Below are 13,043 nucleotides of genomic sequence, written 5' to 3' on the forward strand. Positions count from 1 at the left end.
CTTATAGCACAATAATATTCCATTACAATCACATACCACAGCTTGTTTAGCCATTCCCCAATTGATGGGCATCCCTTCGATTTCCAATTCTCAGCCACCACAAAAAGAGCTGTTATAAATATTTTTGTACTAATAGGTCTTTCTCCCCTTTTTTGGATGTCTTTGGGATATAGACCTAGCAGTGGTATTTTAGCATTATTATAATAATAGTTTTAACCTTGTGGACTCCCTGAGAGGGTTTTAGGGATCACTGAGGGCCCTTGGAACATACTAGCCTAAATAAAAGTATAACCCATAGGTGAGTATTAGGATACGACTGGTGGAAATTAGTTTTGCTCAATTACATGTGTGTGTATGTGTATGTACTGATATGTATGTGTGTATGTATATGTATATATATTTGATTAAAAATAACAATCAGGTAATAACTAGGATCCAGAGCTCTCTTAGTACCAGCACATTTTCCCTTCCACTTCACAGAGGAAATTAACTACATAAGACAATCAAAACAACTATAATAGAAACCATAGGGCAAGAATGCAGGAAGGATTGACAGGATAAGGGAGGTATCCTGAAACAAAGAAGGAAGGGAAGGAAAAAAGTGCAAAGTAAACATACCAGAGATAAGCATCCCCTTCTGCTGGCATTTCAGAAATGCTGCTTTGGTTTTTCAGCTAGTCTCACTCCCACAGAACACATGGTAGTTCTTTGAGATCAGTTCTATGGACAACAGTTCTTCCGAATGTAAGCTCCTCTGTGGTTTCCACATTGGAAGGAAACAATGCATTTGGAAATCAATGGACTGGAAAAGATCTTTTACAAAGCCATCTAGGCTGTCCATCAGCTTCCAGGAATAATTGTACTATTCCAATATAGTTTTGTCAGTTCCAATCTTTGCTGAGTTCTTTTTAAACACAAATTTATCAAGCTGCCAGTGGGTCTTTAGCTCTGGACTCCTTGTCATAGAATATTAGAATTTTAGAGCAGGAAAGAAGGAAGGAAGGAAAAAAGTATTTATTAAATTATTCCTATGGCCCTGGCACTATGTTAAACACTGGCAATACAAATCAAAAGAAAGACAGTCTCTGCCCACATTCCAATAGAGGAAGACAACACACTACAGGAAGCTGAAAAGGGAAGGACTGGGCAGAGCAGATCCACTGGAGGTCCAGTGGGGGAGGGGACAGCCTTATGGAGGAATATTCCAGGGTGAACAAGTCACTGGAAGGGCAGCTAGGTGGCGCAGTGGACAGAGCACCAGCCCTGAAGTCAGGAGGACCTGAGTTCAAATCCGGCCTCAGACCAAACACTTGACACTTACTAGCTTGTGACCCTGGGCAAGTCACTTAACCCCAATTGCCTTTAAAAAAAAAAAAAAGGTCACTAGGGTTGTAGGCTGTTCCTAGGCAAGGAAGCCCAGGTGCTGAGGGAAGTTCCAGGATGAACCAGCAATATTATTATTGTTATTTTTTTTTTAGGCAGTTGGGGTTAAGTGACTTGCCCAGGGTCACACAGCTAGGTGAACCAGCAATAGAGAAAGCATGGTTTTGAAGTCCAGAAAGTAAAGGGTCCATTATTGTCCTATGTAGCAGGACAAGGAGGGTAGATTTCAGAAGATTGGAGAATTTTGTGTCAGTGTTGAGGGCATATTGTAAGAATATATTTTCAGTTTTGTTTCAGTTTTAGTACACAGTCTGATTTCTTTTTAGCCAGATCCAGCTTCTTGCTATCCATAGTCCCTTTGGCCTACACTAGTTTTCTCTTCTTTTCTATTTTAAGTGGTCAGTGATTGTGTGAATGCACACATGTGGCAGATGAGCATACATGTGGTGGTTAGGTTTGGTTTTTTTTTTTAACATATAGATTCCTTATATTCTTTAAAGAAAAAAGGGGCCCCATTTTTCAGTATCCTTTGAAATAGGGTTCTTTCAAAGACACTTTGTATAACCTGACTCACACATCCTGTGCCTGTTAGAGCATTGTACAGATCAGTAGGGTAGCATCAAACTTTGGCGCTTTAGAAGTAGATGGCACCAAAGATTCTAACACCACCCCCATTACATTACAATACTGCTTAGTGTAAGAAAGTACTTAAAAGAGATCAGTCTAGGAAAAGAATGCTGTGCACAGATTTATCACTAAAATATACTATACCAAAATATAGGCATTTTCAACTACAATTTCACACAAAGAAAATATTGTACTTTATGTCTGTTTCATTTTAAGATATCAAGAATACTCTGTCTGTCTCTGTATTTTTATATATATTAGACCTGACTTCCCAAACTACCACTACCACCAAGTCCTCTTAACAATCCCAGAATCTGTGAACTAATTAGAAATCCAGGACAGAATAAATTGAGAGTAGTTAGCTTAGGTCTGTAAGCAAAAAAAAATTCAGAGAAATCATCCCTCTTTGGCTTTAATTGCAGCATAAGCACATCTCCATCCCTCTGTAATGCCAATGTCATTTCAGCAGTATTTATTCCTGGAGAGACAAAAAAAGAGGCAGCTGGGGGAAGGGATATATTTTTCTTCCTCTGACTACTTTTGTCTCCATTACCTTTTCCTTTCCTTTGTGAGTTGCTGGGATGGTAGAAATCCGAAGTGAATAAGCAATATACTTTCAATTTTTAAAAATTTTAGTCAATAGTATGATTTCTTTTTAGCTAAATCTTGTTGAGTTTTTTTGTTTTTTTTTTTTTTTGCTAACCACAGGCTCCATGGCCTATACTAATTCATTCTCTCTCTCTCTCTCTGCCTTTGCTTTTCTTCCTTACTGTTTCAAGTAGCCAGTGGTTTTGTGACTGCCATAGAAGTGTCTTCATTGGGGAGAGAGGGTGTCTGAGAAGTGCAATGGGCAGATTGAATGTTTTATATTTTTGTATCTGTTCATGGGCTCTGGTGACCTCTTTGAATAATTCTGTGGCGGGATGAAATGAAGGCTATCCCATATGTCTCATTGAGGTGCGCTCAATGGAATTAGAGACCCTGTTATTCACATTTGGAGAAATTTAGACATAAACCATACCTAAGTTTTTCAGGAGTTTTTCCCTGGAGTTAGGTGGAGACAAAGAGCCAAAGAGAAATAATGATCCTCTTGGGGGGTGGAGGGGTTGTTGGGGGAGATTGTGTTCCCAGGATCAGATCTGGTCTGTGTAAACCCACATGGCTCATAAGGCCGGGGCAACAGGTGACAGTAGCTTCTTTAAAAGCCCAGTAGAACTCTCATCTCATTTTCTAATTTCCCCCTGTTGCTATTGCCTCTCCTACCCCCTGCCAAAAATTAACTTGTATTTACTTTGTGTCTACTTATATGTATACATGTTGCTTTCTCTCAAATAGAATGTAAGCTTCTTGAGGACAGGAACGATCTTATTTTTCTCTTTGTACAGAGCCTGGTGTATAGTAGGCCCTTAATAAAAGTATGTTAATTGATTGACTGATTGATTGAAAACTAGCACCAGAGGCTGAGTAACCTATCTTCAGCCTATTATATTCAGCCTCTTGTAGGTTTAGAGGCTTTATCTGAGAGGATATGGTTTACAAATGCCATCTTTTATGAATGTTTAATGGCATTTGACAACATTAGAAATGCCATTTGTTGAATGAGTTGAATTAATAAGAATCTGACTATATCCAGATTATGATGTCTCAGGGTCCCTTCAGCCTGTGGGCTCTTAAGCCCTGTAGACCACTTGGACAGTTGCCATGACAAAAGTGGGATTCCCATCATCACCACTAATTATATGTTCCAACCTAGACTATTTCTGTGGATATAGAGTGATACCACCTATGAAAATTGTAAGTGACTGCTTCTATATATTAATACAGCATTAAAGGCCAGCCTTTGAATCAGGAAGGGTTCAAGTCCCACCTTGTATACATATTGGCTGAAGGGTCCTGGGTGAATCGCTAAACTTCTCAGTTCTGAGGGCTCTCTGAGGTTATAATTTGCACCACAGTCCTAGGTGGCATTAGGGAATAAAATATTGGATTTGAGTCCAGAAAACCCTGAGTTCAAATTCTGACTCAGACTTGTATGACTCCGGGCAAGTCCATCTAACTGTTCTTGGCCTCAATTTTCTCTTATGTCAAATAGAGGTGATAATAATGGAATCTGCCTCACGGTGTTATAAAGATCGAATGAGATACTGTACATAAAGCACTTTGCAAATCTTAAAGGCTACATTGATGCTAACCATTAGCTGTTACCTGCACGTGTAGAGGGAATGGTCTTACAAGGTAATCCTGACAACTTGTGAAGTCTCAAGTTTGAACAACAACAACAGCAACAAAAACCATGTTGTCAGAGTTCTACTCCAGCGCCACCTTGGGTCCTAGAAGGCTATAGGAGTGAAACGCAAGCTCTGGTGGGTCCTTCCAAGCTGGAGAAGCTTTGATGATAGACCTAGCAAAAAAAAAAAAAGGGGGGATGTCTCTTACCTGAGGACCAGTCTAGTTATACTCACGAGAGGATCGTGACAGCAGGTGATGACCTTATTCAGCCAACGGAGCCCAATGAAGAGGAACTGTGGGGTGTGGGCAAGTAAAGGAAACCAGAGATCCCAGAAGTATGGAAGGAACTGGTTTTAATTATGAGCTAAAAGTGAATGGGTAATGAAGAAGCAGAAGGGTAATTAGGCTGGGAGGGGAGAGGCAGGGAGGAATGAGTTCAATAGAATCCAGGAACCACTTAGAACTTCCCAAGAGAGTGGACTTGAAGTGCTGTCCCACCTGAGGAAGCATTTATTGGGCACTTAACATATACCAGGCACCATCCTAGGGGCTTTACAAACGTCTCAAGTAAAAGGCTGGAAATAAGGAACTAGACTGCTTCTTTGGTGATGGTTGGAGCTTAGGGAAAGTTCCATCTCAGACAAGGGGATGGGTAGCACGATGAACTAGAGAGCAGACACATCCTGGGTAGTTAAGGTAACATCTACTTGGTTGGGCACAGATAGGTGACTAAAAAGGAAGCTTCCAAAATGGATCTGGTGTCGATGATATGTATTCTAATGCATAGAACTAGACAAGGTGACCCTGTATGTCTTGGCTATCCCTTCATTGCCTACCTATGCTATGTAGAATTTGTACCCATCTAAGCCCTCATATAGTGAAGTAGAGTTTGTTGCCCTTCAGACTGACCTTGAGAGTATATTGCTGTCAGTGAATTGCTGCAGATGGTGCAGGTCTCAAGCAAGATCATGAATTAGGGGGCAATAAGTCTCTCTTCAGACCTAGTCTTCTCTTTCTGTTTCCCTGCTGTGACGTTCCTTATTCTCTGTTCTGTTCTCTGTCCCTCAATTCTCAGACCCAGCAAAACTTGATGGAAAGAAAGGTGTTACCAGTCATTTAGTTACACTTTAGTGTCAATTGCCATGTGTGGTTGCATTTAAATCCTTATCCCTGATTATAGTGTTTTATATATATATCTATATATCTATATATATATCTATATATAGATATATAGATATATATACACATATGGGGTGAGGAGTGGAGGAAAAGCCTTTCTAGGATTGAAATCATACCACTAAGCAACTTCCTTTGCCTGATATGAGCAAAACTTTAAGATATAAAAAGAAATGCTTCTACCTTCCTGAAGCTGTGTGCCCAGGAAGGGCCTTAAACCTATGAACTATTTCCCCAGAGAGTATCCCAGTAGGAATTGCATGTCTAACAACCTGGTCCTCCAGGAAGTTTTCTCTTTTAAATCGTTCTTTCTTAGAGATGGTAAGTCTGGTTTCAAAACAGAAGTAAATCAGCTTCCTACTCTATCCAACCTGCTACTGCTTTTTTTTTTGGCAGGGTGGTGGGGGGTGGGGGGTGGGGGGTGGGATGGGGGTGGGGGGGGGTGTGTGGAGTGGGGATTTAGATCTCAAAAGAACCAGAGGAGTTGAGAAAACTATTTATTTGTGGCTTAAGCTTCAAAGCTACAGATAGTAGTTTAAAGTAATGGTGTTCAACTCAGATAGAAATGAGGGCCACTAATCCATACATAAGGATACCTATGGGCCTCATTGATGTAATTTTTAGAATGTAATGCTAAGTCTTATTGTATTTTTATTTATATTCTTAAATATTTCCCATTTACATTTTAATCTGGTTCAGGTCAAAGTTGGGAATGTTGGCCACATGTTTGAAACCTCTAGCTTAAGTAAGACATTTTGAGAAATAAAGCATGCACAAATCGGGTGATGATGAGAGATCCCCAAGCACGGTATTTCAAATGTTTTGGATTTGTGATTTATTCTCATGTAGAAAAGGTCAATGCAGCAATACATGTGCTCAGCCATATAAGATTGGTGAGTATGTAGTGGAAAAGATGCTGTAAAAACCAGGGCACATCTAACCATGAAGAAGATTTTTGTTGGTAGTATTAAAGAAGATAACCGAAAAATATGATTTAAAAGACTGCTTTGAAAGGTAGGGTAAGATTGAACCATAGAAGTTATGGAAGATTGGCATATTCGAAATAAGAGAGGATTTGCTTTTGTACCTTTTGATGGCCAGGATACAGTTAACAAAATTAGTGTGCAGAAATATACTTGGTAAAACTGATGCAAGAAAAGGCCCTTTCAAAGCAAGAGATGCAGGCTGCTGGCTCAGAAAAAGGTCTTGGAAGTGGCTCAGGCAATTTTCTGGGTCTTGGAGGAAATACCGAAGGTGTAGAAGACACTTTGGACATGGTGACAGCAGAGGCAGTTAGGAAAGTAATGATGGTGGATAGAATGGATTTGATGGAGGTGGTGGCAACTATGGAGATAGTCCTGGCTATAGCAGTAGAAAAGGTTATGGTGGTGGTGGTAGTAGTTGTGATGGTGGACCAGTGTACAGAAACTAAGGTGGTGCTGGCTATAGGAGTGGTATTGGTGGAGGAGAGGTAAGATGATCACAATGAAGGAGGAAATTTTGGTGCTGGTAACTATGGTAGCAGTGGGAATGATAATGATTTTCAGAATTATAGTGGACAGCATCAAACCATGGACCCATGAGAAAAGGAAGTTTTGATTGAATGAGCGCAGGCATTCTTATGGTGGTGTCTATGGTAGCCAAAGGTTTTAAAGAATTTATCAGAGGCTGTTAGCAAAAGAGAGTGAGGAGTTGTCAAGAAATTTGCAGGTTACTTTGAGACAATCATGTATTCCAGCTGAAGTCATGCAATCAAATGCATTAAGGGAACTGCAAAAACCAGGCACAGTAAGAATGAAGTTCCATAATGAGAACAATTACTGCAGCTTAAGCAGGAAATTGTTCTTGTTCAGGACTGTCAGAGCTATAGTTTGCATGAAGCGCACCTATTGATTAATGCAAATTAGTGTCGATTACCTGTACATTTGTGAGGTCTTAAATCTGTTGTAGTTTTATCTTTTGTTTTCATTTTTGCAACATTAGGTATATTGCCCTGTAAATTGTGGCAGTGGTACCAAGAATATAAAAATTAGGGAATGTTTAACCTTTCACCCAAAATAAATAAATAAAAATTTTTCTTTTCTTATAGTTTAAAGCTTCTTTTCTCCTTCTGATCCAAGTAGAGATGGGAAACAACCAGGCATCATCATCCTTATAATAACTTGGGAGAGAAAATAGAGATTAAAATCATTTCTTAGCTATCTTTCTTCTCCAGACTAAATAATTATGTGATATAGGGAAAGACTTAATGTTCCTATATGATAGCAATATTAGTATTGATGTTTGTAAAACATGATACAGAGCATCTCAAATATGAAATGACTTCTACTATTTAAAATGCCTCAACACTCTTCTCCCATGAGCCGAATCTTAGAATTGGTATCGAGTAGTTAATGGTGTGCCATCTTAAATATTAATTAAAAATATTTCTTAGACTCTTCTCATCTCTAATTCAATTCAGCAAGCATTTATTAAGTGCATACTGTATGCCTGCCACTATGGCTACTTGGACAAAAATAAAGCATTCTGCCCTCAAGGAGCTTATGATTTACAAAGGAAACATGTACATTAAATATTTATGTGTGTATGTGTATGTATGTATATACATATACAAAAAAAATACAGTGTAATTTCAGGGAAGCCTGTAGTTATGATTTTTTTATGGCTACTGAAGTAGGTACAAATAAATAATGTGTATCCTTTTAAGCAGTATCCAGGAATAATCAAGCCATTGTCTTTAAGAGTTCTGTAAACAAACAAACAAAAAAAAAACCAAGTGATTGGTGTGGGAGTATTTTAATTTGCTCCTTCTTTTGGATGCCTATGATTCTTCCTTCCCATCATGGGCAGCCTTCAACTCAAGAGTTTCCTTAGTTTCTTTATGATTATCAGCAGGTCTTCAGGAACAGAAGAAAAATACACAACTATATATTTTTTTTGTTTAATTATTAATCTGTGACTTCGTTGGCTACTTCTTGTTTGCAACATTCCATAAATAATGACTGTTTTTTTCTTTTTCTTAAATTTCTATCAAAACAGCAGGAGGGATATAAGTATCCAAATATGCAACAATAGCACAAAGTTAAGGTTTACAAAGTATTTTCCACACAGCATCTATGAGGTAAGCAATGACTAAGTGACCTGCCCCTAGTTACAAAGCTAGCTATCTGAGCCAAGATGGGAACCCACATCTTCTGACTTCAGATCTAAGCCTTTTCCCACTACACCAAGCAGCCTTACCAAGAAATATTTGTAATATCAATGATTTTGTCCAAATTGTCATGTAGAAGCCTAACATCCTATAGGACTTTATTTCTCTCTTATGATGGATGCATTTCAATGAAAGGGGTCAGTGAGTGAGATTAGGAACATTTAATGTTCTCTCAGTGTGGGTGTGGGTATGGCTATGGCTATGGCCCTCCCTCCCTGCACTCCCCCCCCCATCTAAAAAAGATAATTTTATTAAGAAAGGAAGTGGTAGATGAGATGAGCCAGTTGGTAGGTCATTGGTTCATTGAAGTTATCCTAGAAATTTATGTCTCTAAATGGGATTGTGAGAGAGAGAGTACACCAGTATCCATCCATCCAATTTTCTTTTCCTGGTTAATTTAGTCTAATGCTGATTCCTGTACATCATTGGTGTTACTTGCATAACTCTTCCTGCCATAATGCAGACACTCTGAGGGCTTAATTTTTAACATGTCATAACATCATAGATTTAGAGGTACAAGAGACCTTGGAGTCATCTAATCTAGCCCCATTTTGCAAATGAGGAAAAGTCACCTAGGTACTAAGAAGAAGGGTCAAGATTTGAACCCAGGTCTTTTGTGTCCAAATCCACTCTTTCTCTTATATCACATTCCCTAGCATGTGGTCATAGCTTTCCTTAGATAACTGCCCTATGCCATCTTCTCCTCTGTGGCTCTAATTATAATGCTAGTGTCTTTGTTAAGATGCTTGAAATGAGAGGAACATCTGAAAAATTAAGATGGTCTCTTCAGAACCTAGGGAGCTAGTGCAATGGATAGGGTGCTAGACAAGACCAAGAGTCAGGAATTCTTGTGTTCAAGCCCCTCCTTCAATTGCCAAAAATGTCAGCCAAATATTAAATACCAAATGATTATTAAAGAAATAAATGTTAAGCAAATAATGGATATTATTATTAAACATTTTTATGATGTCTCATAGGATCATAGATTTGGAGCTTGAGGGTTCTTAGAGGTCATCTAATCCAAGACCTTCGCTTTACAGATGAGGAAACTGAGATCCATAGAAGCTGAGTAACTAAGGTCACACAAGTAGTAAGCGGCAAAGCTGGGATTTGAACCCTGGTCCTCGGACTCAAATCCAGTGCCCTTTCTATTATCCCTGTGGTTTCCAAAGGGAATTTTAGATTTGGGGTTAGAAAGGTCCTTAGAGATCACCTAGTCTTAACCCTTCACTTTTTAAAGGAAGAAACTGAGGCCCAATGAAGTGACTTGTCCACAATCATATGGAGTGTTTGTGCCAATTGGCTTTTAGCCTCAAGTCCTGACTCCAAATCTACCACTATTTATTTTGCATCCTTCAACTTACTGACAATAATTATAACAATATAACTCTTAGTGCTCCAAGATTTCTTTGACAATGAAAATAGAAACAGTGCTAAGTCGTTTCCTAACATTTTAAATAATTAAAGAAAAGCTCTGGTTGTGTCATTTTGGGCAAGTTACTTAACATCTCAGTGTCCCAGACAATTCTCTCCGAAGATAAGCTGCAAAAGAATTGCTAATCTGTATTAGGAAAGGGATTTTTCTTACCAGGCATTCTCTGCATGAACAAATATTGTATGAGGTTTTAAGATTTTCAGTAGAAAAAGCAAACTTAGGAAAGACAATATATAGAAGGAAGTGAACAATATATTCATGCCAAAGACAGGTGCAGCAACAGACATGAAATCAAAGCGTGAGCAAGGTCAAATTAGAGGGTCCTTATTTTGTAACGAGACTTGAGAACAGCAATGGCAATTATATTGCTACAAGAGACAATTATAGGAGAGTGTGATGTGGACATAGTGCACACATGTAATCACTGCTACTTGGGGAGGCTGAGCCTGGTAGATCCCTTGAGTTCAGAACTTCTAAGCTACAGTTGGACTAAAGCCATTCGGGTGACCATGCTGAGTCCAGCACAAAACCCCCTAAGAATGGACGGCCAGCAGTTTGCCTAAGGAAGGGAGAACTGGACCAAGCTGGAAAAGCTGGACACGTTAAAGCTTCCGTGATGATCAGTATTGGGATCAGCCCCATGAGAGGCTGCTGTACTTCCAGCGTGGGTGAGATGGGGAGACCCAGTCTCAAAAAAAAAGTAATACCACTGTTCTGCCCTCATACAGGAAATCCTGGTTTCCTTTTGTTCCGGAAAGATTGCTGACAAACAATTCATGTCGCCTCTCCAGCCGCTACCAACGGAAATTCTCAATCACAAAAGTTGCCATTTCTGTTCTTAATGTGATCTCTTTCTTCACTGAGATTTAAAGTGGCAAATATTAGCTGCCTGCTTTCCATTTTTAGTATCATCCAACATTTTAAATGCATGATTTTTCATGGCATCTAGCTACCTAAACTGACAGAAGTAGTAAGGTATAAAAGCTAACATACTCACCTTAGAGTCAGGAAAAGCTTGATTCAAATCTCACCTCTGGCACTTCTTAATTATGTGGCCATGAGCAACTCATTTAAGATCTCTGAGTTTTAGTTTCATCATCTCTGAAACAGAGGTAATAATTCTTTTAGCACTTGCCTTACAGGGTTGTTGGGAGATTCAAATGAGATAACGTGAGACAATTTTGCTATGTCACTGTCCATTGTAATTTTTATTATTAACTTGATAACAACACAGAACTTTTAAAAATGAGTACTTAAGGGGAGTGCCATAATGGATAAAGTGACTGACTTGGAGTCTGAATTGAGTTTGAATCCTGCCTTAGAACTTAATAGCTGGGTGATCCTGAGTGAGTGACTTAACCTCTCTCAGCCACAGTCTCCTGATCTATAAAATGGGGATAGCACCTAACAGAGTTGTGCTGAAGGTCAGATCAAATGAGGTAGTATATGCCAGGTGCTTTAGTAAAGCATTTTGCAAACCTTAAAGCAGTACATAAATGTTTACAGTTATCACAATTGTTATTATTATTTCCATTCCTAGGTAGTTATCCAATTTAAAAAACCTGCGTGCTCTTCAAGGCTTTGTGCTAGAGTGATAAAAACAAAAATGAAACAGTCCCTGGCCTCAAGGAATTCACATTCTTTTTAGTTAACATTTTTTGAGTACTCACTATGAACACAGCACATTCCAAAATATTCTGATACTGATGTAATGGGGAAAAGAGGCAGATTTTTTTTTGTCCTTATGAAGCTTATATTCTAGAACAGACAGATAAATCCTTTTGCTACATACAGATCAGTACAATGAATTGAGCAACCAGTCAAATGCATGTAACACGGCAATGGCTCATTCATTTGTCAACCTTGGAGACTGAGTTGTTCTATTTAAGTTAATTTTTCAAGTAATTGATGCTTATCCCTTCAAGCATTAAAATGTCCTATTTGCAAAGCCAGAAGTGGGATGAGGGCCCTGGTACTTTGCTTCAGAGTTCTGAATTTAGAGAGCTGCTGATATAGTCCGCCTGCACCCTAGAAACAATGCCAAGTTAATGAGATTAATTTGTGAAAATAGGAAATTTCCTCAGGCTGAACCATGCCTCTTTCTCCTTTGTGTCAATTATTTTGGTTGTAAATATTTCTAAAATGCATTTCATACTTTTCTGCTTTCTTAAGCAAGGGATTCTGTATATAATTGAACCTTCTGGAAGTACCTATTGAGTTGCCATGTACCATAATGCAGTTTTCTACTTTTAGGCTTTCTATCCCCTCTGAAGTATCAAGCCTAAACTAAGGTAGTGGCTCTGGGAATTTCTAGGATGAGGTTGATGTGAGAGCTAGTCAAGAGGTGGAATGAAGAAAAAAAGTAGTGATGGAGTCAGAGATCATGTGGAAGTTTCTAGCATGGCTGACTAAGGGCTCAGTGGTGCCATTAGTAGAAATAGGAAAGCCATAAAGAAAAACAGGTTTTTGGAGAAAGATGATGAGTTCAGTTCAAATTTCTGGTTGTTTGAATTGCCCTCAGGGTATCCAGGGTGGAGACATCCAGTAAGTGGTTTGGAATGTAGATTTAGATTGTGGGAGAAAGGTGAGAACCAAAATTATCCATATAGAAAGCTGAGTACAGAAACTTGTGGAAGCCCATGGGCTCCCACTTTCATGATTTCCCTCTCTCCTTCTTTCCCTCTCTCTTCCCCTCCTCTCTCTCTTCCCCCCCCCTCCCTTTCCATCTCCCTCCTTCTCTTCCTCCCTCTTCCTCTCTCCCTCTCTCTTGCCTTCTCTCTCCCCCTCCCATCTCTCTCTCTCCCTACTTCCCTCTTTCTCTGTCCCTCCTTCTTTTTTCCCCTCCCCACTTTCTTTCTCACATGCACACAAAATAGAAAGAAGAAGAAAAACCATTAAAGCAGAGAAGGTATAGCACAGAAGCAGGAAGTTAGTTCAGAAGCAAAGCAAAGAAGGTGTGTCGGTAAGGAGATAGACAACAAT

General features: G+C 39.1%; 1 protein-coding gene and 1 pseudogene across 1 annotated transcript in view; both read left to right on the forward strand.

The window, feature by feature from the left end:
- EHD4 (EH domain containing 4) overlaps positions 1 to 13,043 on the forward strand; it is a 94,692-nt gene that overhangs the window by 39,453 nt on the left and 42,196 nt on the right. The gene's annotated exons all lie outside the window — the stretch shown is intronic.
- LOC114048978 lies at positions 6,195 to 7,018 on the forward strand (annotated as a pseudogene).

Source organism: Vombatus ursinus, unplaced genomic scaffold, assembly GCF_900497805.2.
Source record: "Vombatus ursinus unplaced genomic scaffold, bare-nosed wombat genome assembly UNPS02014794.1, whole genome shotgun sequence".
In the NCBI taxonomy this organism is placed as follows: Eukaryota; Metazoa; Chordata; class Mammalia; order Diprotodontia; family Vombatidae; genus Vombatus; species Vombatus ursinus.